This window comes from Channa argus, chromosome 7, assembly GCF_033026475.1.
Source record: "Channa argus isolate prfri chromosome 7, Channa argus male v1.0, whole genome shotgun sequence".
Taxonomy (NCBI): Eukaryota; Metazoa; Chordata; class Actinopteri; order Anabantiformes; family Channidae; genus Channa; species Channa argus.
This window is the reverse complement of record NC_090203.1, coordinates 8,487,637-8,509,710: the sequence shown is the minus strand read 5'-3', so window position 1 is coordinate 8,509,710 and position 22,074 is coordinate 8,487,637. Positions and strand designations below refer to the sequence as shown.

The 22,074-nt window shown below is 43.6% G+C and overlaps 1 protein-coding gene across 1 annotated transcript in view; it reads right to left on the bottom strand.

Moving 5' to 3' along the window:
* Positions 1-22,074, bottom strand: part of LOC137129882 (forkhead box protein O6-like) — a 29,641-nt gene that overhangs the window by 5,411 nt on the left and 2,156 nt on the right. The window lies entirely within an intron of this gene.

The window sequence follows — 22,074 nt, the reverse complement described above, 5'->3', positions numbered from 1 at the left end:
GAGAGAGAGAGAGAAAGGTGGAGGGAGAGTGGGGGATGGGGGAAAAGGATGCAAGAGGAGGCGGTTGTTTGATGCTGCTGCTCCAACACTAAACAGCCTTTCATCTCGGCAGTGCAGGTCCGCAGGGGATGCCTGCACCCTGCTTCTGACGGCTTCTCTACGTGCCGCGCCAACTCCCCGTCTCACCCTGGCTGGATCATCCACATATCATACCACTTCAACTCATCCCCATCAAGTCCTGTGCATTCCTGAATTAAAACATATGTAAGCTTTCATGCCATTCCACCATATGCGGGTGTAAATGTGACGTCTTTCAGAAGGCTGAACCACTTCATGCTGCAACTCTGTGTGACCTGTCTGATTCAAATCTCGATTTATCCCCGTATGAGGGAAGAGCAGCCTCATTGAACTTGAAGGGATTTGTCATCATCCCAAACCCTCTTTATCTGATGAATCCACTTGCTAGAGAGATTTGAGAGATTTCAGATGGTGGCCAGCCATGGTATCGTCATCATCATCATCACTAGCTGCTGGCTTCCTGTCGTGTCATTTTTTTCACCACATGTTTTTCTCAGTCATCCTGTTTGTATCTCTGCGTTAGAATCTAAGATTAACTTAGGTTGCAGGTGGTTCAGCTGTGGGTGTGGTTCTGCCCACCTCTTGTTCGCCGAGTCTGAGTCAGGGGCAATTTTGCCAGCCTATGGCCATCACGCCCCTGAAACAGGCAGTCACTGCTAATCCCTCTCCATCCCCAAGTAATCCCAGACAATCCTGGGCTAATCCCAAGTTGATTCAGGGGCACTCCCAGCTGGGTGTCTCACACAGAGCCATGCCATGCCACCATGGACATAGCAGGCAGCTCGGATTTGTTATGATCTAATAGTAATGCAGCATACGGGTAGTTTGAGTTGTGGCACATTGACACACTGTAAAATCCTTGTAGGACGTAGTGTTAAACCATTCCAAATGTTCATATGTGTGTATTTTAGCGGTGAGCTGATGTAATCATGTTTTTGATGCCTCCATCGAATCAACCACCTTTACTCTGTGTTCTGTCCTTGAGGGTTGGCTTTGCCACAGTTTTACCCCTACGGGTTGAATAGAATAAAATTGAAAACTTTATTATGTATTAAATATTCATAAAATGGAAATTCTCTTTCAGCCCCCTGGCTTGCTGAGGCAGACGGATGAAGCCCACAGAAACATACAATGACAGAGGAACACACACATCACACGCCTGGGTCCAGGAAGCTACTTCCTATTCAAATCATACCCCTTTAATACAATGGGCCTAGTGGAGAAGGGTCTAAATAATGAATGAAGCAGTGGCTGGGCTTATGCAGAGAGATGCACTGCCTGGTCGCATAATACTGAAAAGAACAGACAGAGTCATAAGTAGTAGTATGACTTGTATGTTTTGTTACCAGGGACATCAACCTTCATCAATCTAACAACACCACTAACTCAGGCTGAAGTGGGTTAATTTGTCATGAAAAGAAAGAGGATGAGGGTAATAGTTGATGGAACAATCAAAGCCAATTAAGGTGAACACAGCTCTCTAGGTTCAGATTTAGTTCAGCTCTCATTAAAGTCCAAAAATCCTGATAGCTTATTTAGCTAGATTTAAATGATTAGGAAAAAAAGATACAAAGTCACGGGGAAGACCTCTTAGACCACTTATAATTAGGCTGTTTCCAACATGTTGATGCATTTTTCCATAGGTGGACTAAAAAGTAAGACGGTTTTTCATCATCTTGAGGAAAGAATTGCTGAAACCAAACAGAAACAATGTGAATGCGATCCAACAGATTTTTGCTTAGTATTTTTTGATGACTAGAATTAGGTTCCAGGTATCCATCCTTAGTGACCTCTATAAGAGCTTTTCATTTGGCACTTTACAATACAAATGAGTTGCTCTTCTATCTTCCTTTGTTCTAAAATTCAATGTTATTCTGGGAGTTGAGAAGCCTGTTTGGGAATCAATGAAGTTTAACAACCATCGGCGCTGAGTCTTAGCACAAATCAAGGTCTGACTAATTACACAATCCACCTGCATTATGAGGCCAGTGTGGGTGCTCAATATACCATACTCCCACTGTGTACACAACAATGTCTAACCACGGCAAACTGGTGAGATTAGTAACTCTGTCCAGTTTCTCAAATTACCTTAGTGGCCATTGATACTCTTCCACTGACACTTCACCGTTTAAAGGATGTAGTAGGGATTTTGATGTTGGGCGCAATAGTTTTGACTGGTATAACCTGACTTATTTGCACAGGAGCAGCTTTTCTAAGTAGTACAACATAAGCTGGAGCTGCCTCGGGTAAGCTGTGGGAAGATAGAGATACCACAAGGGGCCCCTACAAGCCACACAAAGAAATGCCCTGAATATGCCCCCCACCCCCATGCCCCATCCGAACCCACTCAGTTTGTCCCGCTCACACACCCACACACAGGCTCATACACAGGGGCGAGGAAACAGGTCAAAAGGTTTATAGGATTCATCTTGTGGCAAATGTGCACGCATTCAAACAGAAGTGAGCGATGAACTAAGAACTGTGAGTGGGGTCTGGGAACTGGCAAAAAGAAACCACTCACCCGATTCAAACAACCTCAAGGGTGAAGCAGCATGGTGCGCTTGCCCAGCTAAGAACACAGCAGCTGTTCTTGTAGTGGCACCGGGTAAAGCCGTTTGCCACACTCGACTGGTATTACCAAACCATTTCATGCAGAATGGAGCCATTATGTATTGTCAAAGGGTATCCCTCTATGGTGCACATTCATTTGATAAGCCTAAATCAAGGGGGAGTAACAGAAGTGCTATTTATTGTGATGCTGTTTTTGCCTGTGCAAAAGGCAGGAGGGATCGGGGGGAGGGGAGGTTTCAACACAAGCAGTTTTGTTCAGCGCAGGAATGAGTTTAGTCAGCTAAGCCTGTCTCCAGGCTATTGGTGGAAATTAGCGCCGGCTAAATATTCACTTTCCGTGATTGATGTCACGGCTCGTGTTGTCCCTTTGAAGGGAAATAAAGAATTTGGAGCCATGTGGATTAATAGGGACAGGGTTGGGGGAATTTTATGTGTCTGAGGGGGACATGAAGAGGGACTGAAGGGCCTAATAGCTGCACAGATATGGCACAATGGAGCTATGATGATATGGTGTATCAGAGAGTGAGAGAAGACAAGTGAGACTATGACAGTGAGTACAAGAAAGAAAATTGGAAATTGTGCGTGTATGTGTGTGAGAGACAGAGGGAAGGAGAGAGTGTGTGTGTGAGAGAGAAAGAGAGAGATGTAGCTATTTGCCTGAGAAGCCCAGAGTCAGATGATTAAAATCCCTTTAGGAGGGTTCTTTAAGAGAGACAGATGGGCAGACAGGCCTGTTTTTGGAATGCAATCAAATTGAAAAGATTAAAAAGGAGTCTCTTTTATTAGGAGGTGAGAAACAGTTACTTCTCTGCCACATGCCATCATCGCCTCCACAGCAGTGGTCACGACAGCATTGGCATGCAAGGCACATTACAGCCCTTGTTGGGAAAGAAATAAACCTGGAATTAGGAATTGCATCTATCTCAGTGTATCACTGTGAGGTCCCTGAAGATTTGCAGCATTTGTAATTTCTTGTTGAATAAATACACTGGGCAGGAAAAAGTCAAAAACTAAAGTGAGCCCGAGTAGGTATTCAAGGACTTTTCACCAATAGCTATCCTATTAGAGATAGAATGTTTACTTAATCTCAATGCCAAATCTGAACAGGTACAATTCAAATGTGCATTCCCTTGGCTGCCATTGTACTTGAATAGACTGAGTTTGCACAGTAGAGTGATTCAAGCACTGTGAAAGGTGCTCTGTATCCGACCCCATTATTCCACAACACTGCAGGAGTGCCATTATAAAAAGGCTTAAAATGGAAAGCAAGTGTGTGGTAGTGTGTCTGGTAGCCTCAGAGCAGGAAGTGGCTATGGAGAGGGGTGTAATGGAGTTGGTAGGGGATTCCTGCCTGACTGTGCACTAATTGCAGCCAATGGCTGGCGAATCATCAGCCGTGCCCACCCTGGCGCCAAGAGAAGGGTTGGCATCAAGGTGGCAGGTTCTAGGATAGAGATGGGCTGCTGTATCTTTGGTGGGTAAAAATAGCTGCTGACAGATTAGTAGAGCATCTGAGACGAGGACAGGGGATCGGAAAATCCGCTAGCCTGATGCCAGGGACAGCTGAGTGTTTCCGGTGGGCACAAAGGGGACACAATCTGGGCATCACGTCTGACGCCCACGCACAAAACAGGGGAGCCTCAGAGTGGTGTGAGCATGTGAATGAACACGTGCCAGTATAGCATGGGTGTGGTTTTTCCACTGGGACCTGCAAGGTAGGCCGAGCTCGCACCCTTCCTCTGAGGATTCACACAACAGGTGTTTGGGCTGGGCCACCTGTGGGGCTGGTGCCCTGCTCGCACTTCACACCTCGTCTAGGGAGCAAACTAACATTTTCCACTGGGCTTGCCATGCTTTTGTTAAAGACCTACACGTCTCTGGAAAAAGCTTTTACAGCTCTTTTACAATACAGGCAAGGTTTGCATGTGTGCAAGCATACACGAGTCAATCTGCATTTATGTGAGTGGCTGTGTGTCTATATTTGTATGTCAGTTCGTTTAATAGCCAAAAGGGGCAATGTGGATTTCATTATATTGAAAGCTCCCTCTGCTATATACAAAGAAACTGTCGGCCAACAATGGAATCAATGCAGGCTTTTTTTCACACTCGGCCTTCAAATAATCTCATTCATAACAATGAGAATCTCATTTCCCACATTCTAAAGGTCAGTGCACACCTCTGATCACACTTTAATAAACATCATTCTCAGAGTTTAATTTAATTTTTAGCAGAGCAGGAAACTCATAGGCAGCCATGCACACGCAAAATTCATCGGATCGTCCCTTTAATTGCTTCAATTTCACAGTACAGAGAAGAATGACCACAATCACAGTGAAGAAACAAATTATGCACAAATATACAGAAACAAAAGGCACACATCTGCAGAATCTACAAACACACATTGAGACAGAGAAAAGATAAGTTGAGTCAGTGAAGTGCCAGTTTTGGATACATTTTATTAAAATAAGCATCGCAGTTTGCTTGGACGAGCACCAAGTAGTGCCTCCACATCTTTTTGTTATCACACATTTTAACTCTCACCTAAACTGGCAAACTGTACCTAACAACCCCACACACACACATACACACACACATACACACACACACACCTATGCACACACTCACTCACTGTCTCCCACACTTACATTGCGCACACATGCCAACATGACACAAAGCCTGGCACACCGGGCACACTCATTACCGCAATGCCAAGCTACCAGTTGCTAAGGAGACCTGTGGGAGAGGGAGGGTTCCTTGTTGTTGCCATAGCAGCCAGCTCGCTCCCTGCCAACTCTCTCCCTCGGGGAGAAACAAGGCAAGAGATGGGGGGTGAAGTGGGTAGAGGTAGGGGGCAGCAGTTTAATAGGGCTATGAGGTGCAGAGGAACTTCATTAGCCATCAGTGTGTGCCACACCAACCACTGCTCCCCGTGAATGCCTACCCACATGCAACACTTCAGCCTGCAGATTTCCACTTACTCACGCACAGCCCCTAGACTCCCTCTTATTCACACACCTATATGGAGAAGAAGATGGAGAATGGCATGCTTAGAATGAAAAGCAGGCAGTTCGTGGGGGGGTCGAGTGCCTCTGCAGGGGGAGGGGTTGAGAGGGCAGAGGTGGATGAAGAACAAAAAGAGGATGGGTGAACAAAGGAGAGTCAAAGAGGGTCTTATATGTGGGGGCCCGCTTAGAAGAGTGGTAGGGATCTGAATCACAGAAGCTTAAGTGTTTAAAGGCTGCATAGCAGCTTGTCTTTGTAACTGTGCCTCCCCCTAACTAACCTTGACCTTCAGCTACAGCCTTGATCCTTCAAACCATACTGAAGCGCCATACAGCTAAACATACATACAGTATTGTGGATATCCTTTTTTGCACACACAAACTGTGAATGCTTGTGCAAACACTCCTTTGCCATATGAAACAAAAATGTTTTTTAACACACTGAATCCTGCTTTACGTTTGTGATTACATCATTCTCCTATGTCATCTCCTATGTCTCCTATGTCACAGTCAGATACTCTTGGTGACAGAACAGTAACAAAACAAACATATATTGAGGATGTTGTCATTGACACAGGTTTCAGTTTGTGTTGTCAGACTGAACAAGGGTAAAATAATGATTTGATTGTAAATGATGGCTATAAATAACTTTTCAAGCCTTTGTGAGCATGGCTAGAATAAAAAATAGCATGCCATTAGGCTTAACAAAAATAGATGGCATTACATGCAATGCGTGCATATTCATACCTATACCACTTCTGTCACACCATTTTTTAATCTATACACTTTTTCAAAAAGATGGCAGTGCTCAACATCACTGTTTCAGTGTAGACGGAAAGCCAAATAGAAGGAAAAAGACTGCCATCAAAATGAATCCACCTTGGCGTGGACATTGCTTCAGAACTGGGATGCTTGTGGAATCAAGGTGAAAAGACTTGTATTCAGCAGTAGTGATTCAAATATCGACAGCTTGATAACCCTTGATACTCAAAGCTGCCTCATATTCTGGTATTTTAAGTGTCAGTGTACAGTATGAATGAGTGAGGGTATTGATTTGGTCTGAATGAACTGTGTGTGTGTCCGTGTGCGTGTGTTTGTACAGTGCCCCCAACCTAACCTTAACCAATTCAATACAAGCTCACAGAGAACAAAAAATAAAGACTAGCAGAGAAAGACACTCCTGTCGAACTGAAAGGACTAAAGAGATGGGGCCTGAAAAGACAGGATTTACCCCCCTCTCCTTGTTCCTCCCCCATCCTCTTTCCATTTCCTGAAACAAAAAGAACCCAATTAAGTCAGTTTAACTTAGAGTCTATGTCTTTGTGGGTGTGTATATGTGTTTCTCTGCGTGTGGTATCCAAGTATGTATCCAAGTCATGAATGTGTATGCAATAAAGGGAAACAGGGGTGCAATGCACTGTAAGCTGTGGAGGCTGTCTGACAGGGCAAAGGCAGAGGTTTGTGAGGGTTCGAGGAGAGAATGAGGGTGAGGGTGAGGGTGAGGGTGAGGTCCCCCCCCCCCCCCGTCTGTCTCTAGCCTAAGAGGGCCAAACTTGCTCTCAGCTCCTCGACGGGAGACGCTGAAATATTAATCCCCACGCTCCAGCCGTAGACTAGTGAACACAATCGCTTCAAACTCCCACCCTAATGAGTGTGTTCATGAATGGCTAATGTGCACAGATGGGGGCTGATGACTGGATAGATCGCAATGGGGAGGCGAGGGAGGGAGCAGAGGAAGGGAGTGCAGAGGGAAAGGGAAATTTTGTGGTGCGGAAGGGGTGCAGTGGCATGCCATGACCTTTTAAGAGCCTCCTGAAAACTTAATTAAGACTAGCCCCCGTGATACTCTCTCTCTTTTGCTCTTTCCCACATTTACTGATCAGCCATAACATTAAATCCACCTAATGGTTTTAGTGTTGGGGTGGACAGGGACCAGCATGGACACTCGATTGTCTGTGGCTAATTGCAAGCTGCAATACACTGTGTTCTGACACCTGTCAAATATGGCCAGCACTAGTTTTACCCATTCTGACCCCTGTCCACCACCATGGTAATACTTACAGAGACGACACACACACACACACACACAAATTCTCTATGATCCGTCATTCTCATCCCCCCTCCATATTTTGTGGCCCCCCTGCCCTTTGACACCCCGTTGAGCTGGTGTACAATAGAGTTCTGGGGATAAAACTTCAAAATGACTCATGCAGGATTTGTATGCACAGGTCGATTTCTTGGCCATGTTAACATCCCAAGATGAAAAAAAAACACACATAGTAGTAGAGCACACATTAAAACTGCAGAAGCAGATATGTCTTTCCTCAACCCCTACATGGGCCCATCTCAGAAAGAGGATGGAACAAATCCACAAGGCTCTGAAGAGCATGGGGGAGAGCAATTTCACCTTAAATACCATTTACTTCCACAGAGAAGTTGGAGTTACATCTCACTGATGGGTTGAATCCTAAATGAATTCCCAAGCCGGTTGCAACACAGGATGTAAAAGCCAAAGCACCCTCTCAACTGGAGGTTGTTCTTTGGGAATGTCAGTGTTGAATCCAACCTGTTCCACTGATTCTACATTTCAATTACCGAATGTTCTTCTCAGCAACATTTTTTTGTTGCTACATCGGAAACATTTTGATAACATGGAGAGTAACATCAGTGCAGGATAACGCATCTTCCCAGAAGTCTAAATTACCATAGAGGACACCTACGGATTAAGAGCACCAATTGTGCAGACACATATACAGACCCACACACATGCACCAACACGCACACACTCACAGCATCTAATTAGTGAGATGCTGTGACCTAATTACTAGCCTCTCCTCGGAAATCAGAATCTGCTTGGATCCGTTGGATTACGGCGGGAAAATAGAAGGTGCCACATAATAAGAGGTATGGGAATGGTAAAGGACAGAACAGAACATAGGGTAAAAAAATGCCATTTAGGTAAGGTAACAAAGCCTTTCTGCTGTGTTTTCTATCATGTCAAACAAGGCCCTTAATACTGAGCGTACATTGCTGTTGCATTTTAGCTGCACTGGAGAAAGAGCTGGAATTGCGGAGGGAAACAACTAAGGCACAATCATGCGACTGCATTTAAATTTTAAGTCTGACACTACTGTGCATCATGTAATACAACAAATAACGAACTTTTACTTTGGTCTGCGCTTTTTCAGAACAAATTGGACATTAGGCAATTATACAGTTCAGAAATTCCATATCAGCTTCCTTTTTCATAAAATGTATAGCTAACGTTGCACATATTTGGGAGAGGCTCCATGCTTCACTTTGTTAGTTTATGTTTTAAAGCTTTAGAATTTAATTGTTCACGTGTGGAACTGTGGTAATACCTTCCAATGTACTGTATGTCTAAAAAAAAACAAAAAAAACAAAATAAAAACAGCCCTAGAACTTAAGACTTTTACATAAAAATGGCAGCTCAGTTGGATCATCCAATGCCTTTGGGACACAGACTGTAAGTTAAAAACTAGCGGCACCACAAGCTACTTTCCTTGATCTTTCTCTCCTGTTCCCCGACTGCCATCACAGTGGGCACAACAGCAGAGGTACTGAGCGGGGGTTAACCTTTGCACACACAAAGGAGGAACTACATTGGCAATACTCACTAAGAGACTGAGTTCAAAGGAAATCCACCATTTCACTTCACTGTCCACAGAGAACTTTAGTGCATTTATCACTGTGTCTATTTCTGTCATCTAAATTGGAAAATAAAGTGGATTACATTTGCAGTATAACAAACAGCTAATCTGTACTTAGAGAAACAAACTCAGATATCCAATGTATTTCTCTGCAAACTATATGTCTTTAGTGAACAATATTGCAAAATTCATCATGTACTGTATTTTTTATTTGTATTGTACTCACATTTTCTTTACAACCATATTTACATATTGATATTTTTCATCAAGCTCAAAGACCAAAAGAGACATTGGTAGCAAAATTAACGAGCTGATTACCTCTATGCCTAGCGTCTACTTATCATATAAAAATTTCTAAAGGCAGCTGCAGCTGGATGCCGGCATATTTACAATAAATGCATGATTGTGAGAACCACTGAGGGGTTCTGTGTGCAGAGAGGGTGATGGTCTCTCACACACACATCTGTCAGCTGCTTTGCATGAGCTGATACATGTACGGGGAAAAATGAATGTGCTACACCTCTGTGTTATGTGTGTGTGTGTGTGTGTGTGTGTGTGTGTGTGTCACAGCAGTCATGGGAGGGGGCTGTGGCGTTTCCGCCTGAGTGCGACTGTCAGGGGGCATCACTCAGCCTGGCAGTGTGGCAGGACGTGAGGATCATTAGTGAAGATGGAGGCAGCAAAAGTGGGAGAAGAATGGAGGAGAGTAAAGGAAGAAAGGGGGAGAAAGGGGCAGTGACTGTCTGGGCTGGGCAGCATGTCTTAATATCTGTCTTGAGAGCATTGCACATACGGCAGTGCACTTTTCTCTCAGTCACGCAATCGCCCCAGTGCAAAAACCCCAGCCTGGCTTTTCTCCTCTGTCATTTCCTCTGCTCTGCCACTCCTACCCCCACACCTAGATCCATCTTCACCCTGCATCTCTGATTGACCCCCTCTGTCCCTCCCCACATCTCACAAGCCTTATCCTCACTTAGGCGTGGTGCATTTTATTTCCCCAGCTCCAGATTTATCCATCCTTCTTACCCTCTTCGCTTACATCTTTCCATTTCAGCCCATTGCTCCCATTTTCACCCACTCTGCACACAGCCAATCTTCTCCTTGCAGTAAGCACCATCGCTACTTGACCTACTCTTAACCGCAGCAAGGTGGAATAACTGTTCAACACACGTGAGGCCCTTTTCACTTTTCACTGCTTTAATTACTCACTGCATCCCATCAACTCATTCCTTGCAATTGTTCAGCCTTTTTCATTTGTACATCCACCCATCATTTCATCCATTCATTTGACACTGTGTGTCAGTATGCTTCATGTCCAAAGAGATTTGTGTGTACTCCACTATCCACCACTCCCTCTATATCATGCCCTTCACTCACTCTCTCTCTTTAGTCAAGAGTGATCCCTCTGATCTCCCTCTATCCCTCCAGGTCTGTGACCTGTGCTGCAATGCCCTATGCTGAATACCAGAATCAACATGCCTGACATTTAAACAAACGGAAAGCTTCTACAAAGCTAGCTGTGTTAGCATAAGTGCTAATTCTCACTTTGTTTGCTTACTCAGTGGGTTTTCAGGTTCAAGGATCCATCTGTTTGCTTTACTGGCATAGCTTTTATCACACACAGATTAGGCCTATTCTGTAATAAATTTGTCCCAGTGAAACATTTGTGAGCTTGTTGTTGGCACCTGCTGTGAGTGTAGTTCAGCGTTATAGCTATGCTGATTACAACACTGCAGCAATATCATGAAGTTAAGCGATGCAGTCTGGCCAGATGCCAGTTCTGCAGAAACACAAGTCAGAAACGTGTATAAGAAACATGTGACTGACCAGGTGCACAGGACTGTCGTCTCCCTGTACTGAGCAACAGTGAAAATAACTGAATAATCTGAATCACATTTTTTAGCAGGAATGCCAGTGAATTATAACTCTTTAAACAGGATTTAAAGGTCCCAACCATGTCAGTCTCTGTTGTAAACGCTCACCCATCACATCCCGGGGCCGTATTAGTACCTTCTGTCACTCGTTGGTGTTCACACATCCTTTCTCATGAGGAACATCAACGTTCAGTTTTATCTCTCTCTCTCTCTCGCATACACAAACATTTACAACCTTTACTCAGGATTCCTGACACAACCCTGGAAATGAAAAGAAACAGCTCATTCATACACATAAACATTCACACACTTCCTTTGACCCCAGTATCCCCCCGTCTGTCCCTTTTGCACCTCCTTGACACTCGTGTAGATCTCACCCTAGCCTGTCTTTTAGCATGGATCCCTTGTAAGGATTTGAGAAAAGACTTTGCTAAGCCGATTGCTAGTGGGGAGGGGGGGCAAATTACCATTGCACAAATGAGTAAAAACCTTCTTGGGTCATGATTTGCCTTATGTAATAGATTGTGTGCATGTGTGCATGTGTGTGTGTTCCCGAAATACCACTCCCCCCCGCAGCCCCTACCCCACACCATTTACCCATTTTGCACTAATTGAGGGATCTTTTTTCGGAAGCCTTTATTGCAAGCATTTAATTATTTATTTTGACGGGAAGCAATCTGGTGGCTAGTGAAGAGATCATGAATCTGTGTGTGTGTGTGTGTGTGTGTGTGTGTGTGTGTGTGTGTGTGTGTGTGTGTGTGTTTGTAAAAAATAAGGAGGAGGGAGAGGTGGGGCAACTCTGGGTCAATGTAGATTTTTGGGTGTGTGTGTGTATGTGAGGGCAGAGCTACTGTAACTGTACTGTAAAACTGTCAGTGGGTCTTTGAGCTCATATATATATATATATATATATATATATATACACATATATATATATACACATATATATATATACACACATATATATACATATATATATATACATATATATATATACATATATATATATACATATATATATATATATATATATACATATACATATACATACATATACATATACATATACATATATATATATATATATACATACACATACACATACACACACACATATATATAAGACATTTACTGTGTGCATGTGTGTGTGTGTGTGTATTGCATCTCCGAGTGCATGGCTTTCTGAGTGCAGTGGGAGTGCACTAATGGACGCACACTTGAGCTGAAGTGTGCAGAGTGTAGCTGAAGTGCAGCCAAGTCTGGCTTCTAGTCCTGCTTGGAAGCCCTATAATCTACTCTACTATTCTAGCGCTCTCTCTCTCTCTCTCTCTCTCCATTTTCTTCACTTCCCTCTGCTTGTCTCTCTATTTGTCTCTTTATCAATTTAATATTTTCATCCCCTCTTCATTGACTGAGCCAGCCACCCCCGTCTCCCCACTGTCTCCCTGTTAAATCTTTTTATCCTGGGTCTGAGAATGAAGACATGCGAATCAGCATCATCACTGACTGGCCATGGATTTTGCTTCCTTCTTGGTGCCCACCCCGCTAGCTGTGCATTGGAGAGAGAAAAAAAAAAGGGAAGATGACATATAACCACCAGTAGTCTTGACCTTTATCAAGCTCCAGCGCCTAAGGCAGGGTGAATGAGACATTAAGAAAATGACTGAGCATTATTAACCTCTGCTTACTTACACACAGACATTCACACACTGTTCTTAACAATAGCCTTTTTTCTTGCCCTGCACTTTTCTGACAGTTAAGGATATGCTAAAGCCAAATGATCAAACTGGGAATAACACTTGTGCATTCTGCGACAGACCACTTTAGAAAGAAAAGAATGGCAAGACCAGCCTGGCCTGCCAGCTCAGATTGTTTAACTGTGATTGATCCCTTGTCGAGCTCCCTCTTCCCAGCAGTCCTGCGAATGCCAAGTCCTGTTGAGAATTGATGTTTTATTATAAACCAACCACACACGTTCTACAAATGACGCATCAAGTCTCCGAAAGAAAGCTGGACCTGTGAGGACCAGATGTTAACCCTGACGATTGCAGTCTCAGCCAAGCTGTACTTCTAATCATAGATCATTTCCCTGTCACTCCTCTTCTTTCTCTCTTTTGCCTGTGTGCACGTGCGCGCAACTGGTGCACGTGCATGTGTGGCCATCCTTCTACCCCAGTCAATCAATGAGCAGAGACAATTCCCAGAGTGACATTTACGGAGAAGAAAGAGAGCCATTTATCACTTTAGTTTTGGGATAATAAAAGAATGACTGAATGAGGCAGCGTGTGTGTGTGTGTCTGTGAGAGTGAGAGAGAGAGAGACAGAGAGAGAGAGGGAGGGAAAAAGCAACAGAGAGAGAGAGAGCTAAAGATGAAAAGGGGATTTCAAAAGCACATGAAAGGAGCAGGAGAAATGAGCGAGGGAAGAGGGAAATGAGTGATAAAAAGGCTACTTTGTGGGGAGGACTGGGAGTGTGAAGTAGAACAAGTGAGGAGAGAAGAGAAGGCTGTGAGTGACTGACAGTGAAAACGAGAGCACGAAAAAGAAGGGTAGTGGGGGAAAAAAAGCCTGGGGTACGGAAAGAAAAAAGGCAGCGAGACAGAGGAGACAGGATAGAAAAAGGCTCTCGGCACAGAGAGAAAATGAAGGAGAAAGAGGGGGAAGAGACACAGATGAAAAAAAAGTCCAAGAGTGAAAGGGCGAGAGGAGACAGAGTGAGGCAAACGAGCTGGGTTCATTCAGGGCTACGAGTAGACTCGAAGTTCAGACTTCACACAGCCAGCATACTAAACACTGGACCCAGTGTCCTGACCCAGATTCATGCTACTGACATACAAATCCAACTGGGAAGGGAAGAATGTCATCCCCCTGCCAGATTCCCCTAAAACACACAAAAATACACCCCTCTTTTGCCATCAACCCCAGCTGGTCTCATAGTCACCTCATAATCCAACAACCTCACCCTAGTCCTGTAACCTCCCTTCACATATGGTGGTTCCCACACAGATTTGCTCACACATACACAAAAGTACAGGCCGAAACAGAACCACCCATAGGAAGCGATTTCTTTCCAAGGCCAGTTTTCAGCTCAGGTGAGCCGACGTGACAGCTCAGCAGGGTGCTGCGGCGGTTCCTGACCAGCCACTACTCGAGGTGACCTCCACAGCTCCATCCATCAGCCGCGGGCTCAGCCGCGGAATATCTACCATCCATTAGCATAACAAGCATCTTTCTCAAACATTACTCTTGCTACACCTCCTCCCCGCTGCCATCTTTTTTTCGATCCACCTGCTCCAATCAGTCAACGTTAACTACATTTCCCTTTGTTCGGCGGCTCCCTCCATCACTCGCTGGGACCGCCAAGCTCAGGTAAACTGATCGACAGCCCATATAAACTCCTCTTTTCCCTCCCACAATCCTTTGGCTCGTGACAGGGGCTTGATGGACAGAAGGAGAGAAGCGAGAAACCCGGCACGTGGCTGGCAGGAAGAGTCCAAAGATGGAGCGCTGTGAAATACACCGTTTAGCTCAGCATACATCACCTCTTTCTCGGGGACAGACATGGCAATATGGGTGCACGTAAACACACACATTTACACACATGCACATGGCCATCAATCCCATGCATGCAGGAAGAGATATCTGACGAAGAGAAAAATTGAATTAGGAAATATGGACACCATGATTTGTGGGAAGCCAGTTTTGTGGCTGGGAGAGAAATACAGCTTGGAGCACACTTCATCTTGCAGCGAGAGCGAAGAGGAAGAAGCATCTGTGTTGTTTATCTAAAGCCCCCATCGAGTTACTGTGGCTTGATTTGAAATATTCATATACATGTATGACAAGATTAGGCCCATTATGTTGCTCTCTCAGCGGGGCTTCACTGAATGGACTGAATGGAAACCCATCAGTCAGTGTAAATTATGAAGACAAGATACATTACATAAGCCTATAGATGGGCATGAAGAGGCCTATTATAGTAGCCCAATATCAATCAAAGCAGCAAACATTCTATAGTGTCATCAGTATGATAATATGCTATAGGCTATTTCAAGGATAAACCCACCATTATAATATTTCACAAAGCATAAAACCAAAGAGAAGCACATTAGGCTTTGTGTAGTGTGCATCATAATGCATGTTATGGGTTATGTTTATGATGGATCTGTGAGTAAATACAACTGCTGCTTCAATCATGATGAACCATAAATCATACAGAATACAAGGGCTAACACTACAGATTATTTTGCTTGTAAAAATGAATTTATAATAAATATTGATTAAATATTGATCGTTTAGTGACAAAATCTCAGAAAATGGCGAAGGAGCCCAAGATGACATCTAGAAATACAGTAGCATGTTTTGTCTCATCAACTGTCATAGTTTTATTTAATTTATGATATAAAACCCAAAGAGGGAGGGACATTTTACATTTGAGAAGTTGGAAACAGCCATTGTTTAAAGGTTAAAATTACTAATTGGTTGTCAAAATTCATTTTCAATCAGCTAATAGAAGGATCAACTTACTGTTTCAGACACGAATCCTACATCCACTTTAGTGGCTAACAAAACAAAACATGAGATAGTGATGTGCCCATTCAGAACAAATAAAAATTGCGTGCTCAAAGTTCGTTACGGCTTTTAAGGTGTACACCAATATGGAGTAGGCTAGCCTGAGGCTGTCTTACTGTGATAGGTTTGAGTACTGGATACGGAGCAGAACAGAACGATGCAGAGCAGGCCCTGTAGTGGTAGAGAAAAAGACAGAGAGTCGACCCAGCGTGACTACCGCCTGCCTGAGTAGAGCAGCCTGCCTGCAATTAAGGTGGAATCAGGGAGAAATCTGCGCTGCCTTGATAATGAGCCTCGTCTGAATTATTAACGAGAGCAGTTCCCTCAGGACCCAGGCTCCCACTGAGCCCATCAACCCCCCCCAACACACCCACATGCACAAACACACACACACACACACACACACTCTCAAACAGGGAAAAAGAGGGAGAAATACATTCAGAAGCATCCATACACACAACGACAATCACACATTGCGCATATTAACTCAGATGAGTAACAAGTATGCTGCTACGCACACAGAGCCCCAAAAATTTCTAGCACCATGAGGGCTAACACATTTTATTCACATGCTGAAGTAAATACCCAAAGCCATTTTTAACATTTGTAATACAAACATTTCTCTGGGACAAAATAACTGAAACTGAGAGACTTTTCTCTGTATTAGAATAAGCTACTTCAACAGAGCACTTGACTGAATGAGAAAACTGCCAAATGTCTCACATATTAGAAAAAGCTTTTGATGTGTGAATCCTGTCCATTGTGATTTCTCTACTGAACCAAGCGTGAGCAATAACATTGGACAGTTTCTCAACCCTATTACTTTGAATAACAGCATAGGTATTTCAACTATTCCATTTATGAGAAGTGAGCCAGTACGTGATGAGTCATTTATTGTGTATAAGTCATTTAGGAAAGTATTTATGGCCATAAATGAAAACGGGTGTATTCTACAAAGTGGATTTTGGGATTACTATTACTATCCGCTCAGCTGACAAATAGCTGCAAAATGTTTGGTCAGCAAACTCTCTAAAGAAGCTAAATATAAGACTACAAGGTGTCGACGTAATCTTATAGTGGCAACTGAGCAGGAAAGCAATGACTTTTATTGAAAAGCAGATTCTGTGGGTGAACAGTATGTGTCTGGCAGCACTACACTGACATGCAGACCTCCACACAGAGGACCTCTCTCTATAGTCCATCTCCTCCACCCCAGTTTCACAATCCATTCCTAGCAAATAAAAAGCGATGTGTTCTAATCACCCAGCACTGGTGTAACCCTCAAGGCTGCCCCCACCCGCCACCCCATCAAATCTCCATGACATCAAACTTACACAGCCTCAGAGAGAGAAACACACACCACATTCTGTCCCTGCAGCTGTGAGCATTTTTGCCAAAAAATCCGCGGGCGCTTACCAAATACAGCCACACCTTCTGTATGAGCCAATCGCCGCGAGTCAGACAGGTTTCAAAACAAATCAGACAGCAAAACAGCACCACAGAAAGTCCGCTTCCGCTCTTGCTCAGCCCCCTCCTCTCCTAAAAATGGTTCACCCCACCCAAGAACAGAGTGTTCCTCCATGGGTGGTTTGAGGAGGCACAAGTATGTTGTGTGTTTCGTGCAAATGTGTGTGCCTAAGCCAGAGGGAATAGTGGAAACCATCGCCATAAATAGTGCAATGGGGAAAGAATGACAATGTCTCTATGCTCCTTCAGTTAAGGGGGAAAAAACAAACTGAGAAGAGTATGTAATATTGTGAAAAATGTCACCAAATGGCCTTAAGAGAGGAGAGCCATGGGTAATGGACTTGGTAAGAAAAGCTTCAACAGCTGAAGTTCAGTTCAGCTAAGAAGAACATCCAAATTAGTTCACCCCTGTCGAATTGGGAACTTGATGGTCTCATCCTCTTGTATTCTGCTCCAAAAGACCCAGTTGCTGAGTGGAGTCGAGCTGGGGAAAATCCAGCAATGTTATCCTATTATCTCTGAGATAATGTGAGATATGAGATTTCTCTTAGATAAGAAGAGGCACGCTGCTTAAGGCAGTCTGGATAACAAGCAGAAAACTAGTAAAGCTCCAAATCCTGACGCCCTTTATCTCCCTGGAGAAAGACTCCTCACCTCCACTGGCTCAGTTGGCCCTTGCACCAAAAACACTTAGACAGAAAGAATGTATAGAATGTCTATTGGACATATAGATGGATGGAGCAAAAGAGAAAGGCTGGAAGATAAAAGAGGCGATAACAGATGTCTGCTAGTTGGAGTGATAAGAGACAGTGAAGTAATATTAAAGACAAAATTATATTGTTTTTCATATTACTGTCTCCTGATTGCCGTCTCCCATATTTGAATGCATGCCCGTACTTTGGTAATTTGCATGTACATTAATCATTTTCAGTGAGAAATGAACTGCCATGGCCGCCTGAAGGCTGCAGGGGGAAAGGCGGTGAGAAAAGGCTTCTTGGCATCAGATATCCTGCTCAACCTGAATATACTGCCTGAACCCAACCTGGCTCTGGCTGCAAGAGCCAAGAGGAGATGTAAGGTGTTCATAATCCTACACTATAAATCTGTCCAGCATGCATCATATGCTCTCATTTCATGAGGGTGTAAGTGTGTGTGTGTGTGTGTGTGTGTGTGTGTGTGTGTGTGTGTGTGTGTGTGTGTGTGTCGCACTCTCAAATTACTCTGCTCCCCTGAGCCAAAACGGAGGATAAAATATGAATCAGCTGAAGTCTAGGATAGTTTCCAGTCTCTCCAGACTCCCCAACCATCATCAAGCGACACGAGCATGCATTCCTATACACACACACACACACACACACATATAGACAACACAGACACGCATGCAACTCTACACACTGAAAGTTTGAAGTCGCTCCACTTCATCCTAAGCTTCTGTCAAACACACTCTCTGCTGCACATTTGACATTCATATCCCTCATATTTGCCAAGTGTCTCTCTACTACAGCTGCCAGAGCCTGTGCATAGTGACAGGATTATGTGAGTCTGTTGGTCTTTTCACCTATAAATCAATTAGAGAAAGTGATTTGATCCAGCCGTGTTATAAACACCACTGTCTGTGAAGACAGGGGTTACGTGTTAAAGGTTAAAGATGTGTACTTTGAGACATTTTTCCTTCTTTTTTCTTTATTTCCTCACATGCAGTTTGTGTTCCTCTTTGACTGCCTCGCAACTGCTGCCACAATTCTTCTTTAAACTCCCATGTTTCCAGTTTCTCCTTCTGCCAACAACACAAGTCCTGTGACCTTTTGACCTGCTGACCCTGCCCAGACTTTTACCTAAAGACACTTTATAAATAACAGTCTAGTCACTTTGGATTAAAGTGTCTGAGTGACTGCCTGGCACACTTGCTGACCTGCTGTGCAATGCCCTGGCAACCGCCTGCCCTAAGTGCTGAAAAAAGTGTTACTGTAAACAAACACAAAGAATACTATATGTTGTACACAATGACAGGCATAACCAGAGAGTCCACACAGATGCACTGTAGTTTGCAATTATATACACCCAAAGTAGAGGATATCTTACAGGCACATATCACACATTTGTATTTAATTTAATATACTTTATACACAAAAAGTATTACAGATCCTATTATCCAATGACTACGCATGCTGACATACACAATCAAGCACCCCCCCTCAGCATAAAACTGACATTATCGCCTCTTTGAACTTAATGAACTTCTGGGTGCCTAGGGGGGAATCCCAACACCAAGTTCCCCATAAAAGCCACCATTAGAGGCATTATGAAGTCAAGAGCAAGACTATGCACCATTCTCTGCACTGACACGCTGTCAGACCAATCAGTGAGCCCAAACACACATGCCTATAGAAATAGACAGCCCCTCCCCCTGCACTAGCCCCCACAAAGATGCACATAGCGCTACAAACCCTGATGCTTTGTTGCAATTGACATGTGCTTCTCCCACGCGCACAAGCAGACGGCATCCACATGTAACCATGGATGCACGCAGTTCTATATAATTAGCTACAAAGATATAAAATAAAACCATACATATAGAGTATCAATTGCTAACTTTAGCAGTTGGGTTGGATGAGCTTAGTTATAGAACAAAGTGAAATCAAGGCCAGTGAAGTTTCCACTAATCCGCACAGCAGTTGTGACTGGCACTTCAGTGGAAAGTATAACAAGGTTCACAAATACAATTCTACGTAACCTCCATCCAGTAAGAAGCTGTTTAAGAAGCCATGACCTCAGAATGCTGCAGCCTTCCTAGAAGTCAGTAGTCATTAGGTATTTATAGGGTCTTAATGGTACCGCCTAGGTGTGCCGGCTGTGTAGTAGCCATCATCAATCCAGCATCACATCCTCCTCAAGAGGAGCCATGGCAGTATGAATTAGTACACAGCTGGCTTTTGATGGTGATTGTCCTAGAACTGCACTGTGTGGTCCATGTTCAATAATCTTGTGGTTCCCGTGCTTTTTAGTCATTTTTCCTCTACCCACCAAACCCCCCATCTGCAAGGCTTCTATGCAAACTGCCAAGCTATACCGCTTAATTTCATTTCATTTCATTTCATCAGCAGCTTACCATAAATTCTTTTATTATTTAAAATATTTTATTACCGTTGCCTGCCATAACAGAAAAAAAACTGGCTTTTCTGCATCAAATGTTTTGCTCATGCATATTGTCGATTGAGTTGAAAATGCAGTCGATGATACGAGTATTGTTTTCCAACTCGCAAATGCTGCTGTCAAATATAATTGCCCGACGTGATTGTAAAATTACATGTATGAGAGTGCACCTGCTTTATGTGCAAGTGAGGGGGAGGTAAAAGGATTTGTGGTCTTGTGTTCATGGACTAAATCTGAACATGTGACTTCTTATTAACCTTGTCAAACTAGGTCTTACAAGCTGACTTTACATGCAATCCTAATGTTAATCTCTCTTGAAATAGATAAGTGTTTTATGTGTCGACACCTTTTAAATTCCTTGCGTACATAAATAAAATAACTTGCATATAAATTTCATGGAGTGCAAAGCTCAACATGCCACAGTATGCAAAATTTAAGATTTATGGACCTTCTGTCATACTCTTACCAATATTTTATTTTGTATTCCAAATTCTGTCAGTTTAAGAAGTACTACTTGATGAAGTTTACCTAAAAGATATAAACATTTATTGCAACAGCACAGATAGCAAGTTGCATCAGAAATTATTGTTTTACTGTACATACATATATGCTGCTTAGTGACTATTTCATCCATCCATCAGCTGTGTGTTTGGGTCCTGTAGCTGCACATGTGGCTTCTAAGTGTATGTTTACATTTCAACTCTGTCTCCGACCAAAAGCAGGTCAGCCATGTTACCGACATTATGGCTGCCTGCTTTAAACGACTTACCTAATCCCCCGTCATTACCTGGAATGGGCCCCATGTCTCGCCTGTGGCCTTAAATAGCCCAGGACCATAGACAGCCTCTGTCAAACCCCCTAATTTGTAGGTTCATAAATAGCAGACTAGGACTTTGGTACTAAAGATAAAGAGGCCTTGTGGCTGAAGACTCAGTGCGAGTGTGCAAGGTTAATGAAACAAAGTCTACCTGGAAACACACCTAAGCAGAGTTCAGTTTAATGGGACAGGCTTAAGGTATCAGTCAGGTGCTTGTTATTACAGCTGAGGCCAAGTGGTGACATTGTTTCTGCTATGGCAACACAACATGTTTTGGCAAAAGATTGATTCCTCCGAAAAACAAAAACACGAGTGCATGTTGCAGGGCACAGGCCCATATGCAGATTGTATTAGATGATATGAATGACCACAGAATAAGAAGAATACGGCTTTGCTAACTCAATAATTCGTCCAGTGAATACTTAATGACAGCAAATTTTGCAATAACTGGTTTATATTTAAATGTGGTGTTGCTGAAATCTCTAAATCCTACAAACACAGACCTTAACATGTGGAACAGTCTAGAGAAGATTTAGACAACTGACAATGCACAAAACGCTATAATACACACTCTAGCTCCTTTACCTTCTCACACATGACTGGGGACATGTCTCAAGGTCTCGGATCAGCATAGGGGCACTATCAGGACAAGCACAGCTGCCCTGGTGATCTCCCTGCCCCTTCCCCCGTCCTCAGATGGGCATAATGAATAGAAACAAGATGAGGTTGGGAGCAGAGGCTGATAACATGGGCAGATATCCAGGAAGTTACTCTAGGCTTTCAGCCAGACAGGCAGCGGTGGTGGACTGTGGTCTGGTCAGAACACCACTCTGAATATTTACATTGTGGACAGCTGACCTGTGGTCTCC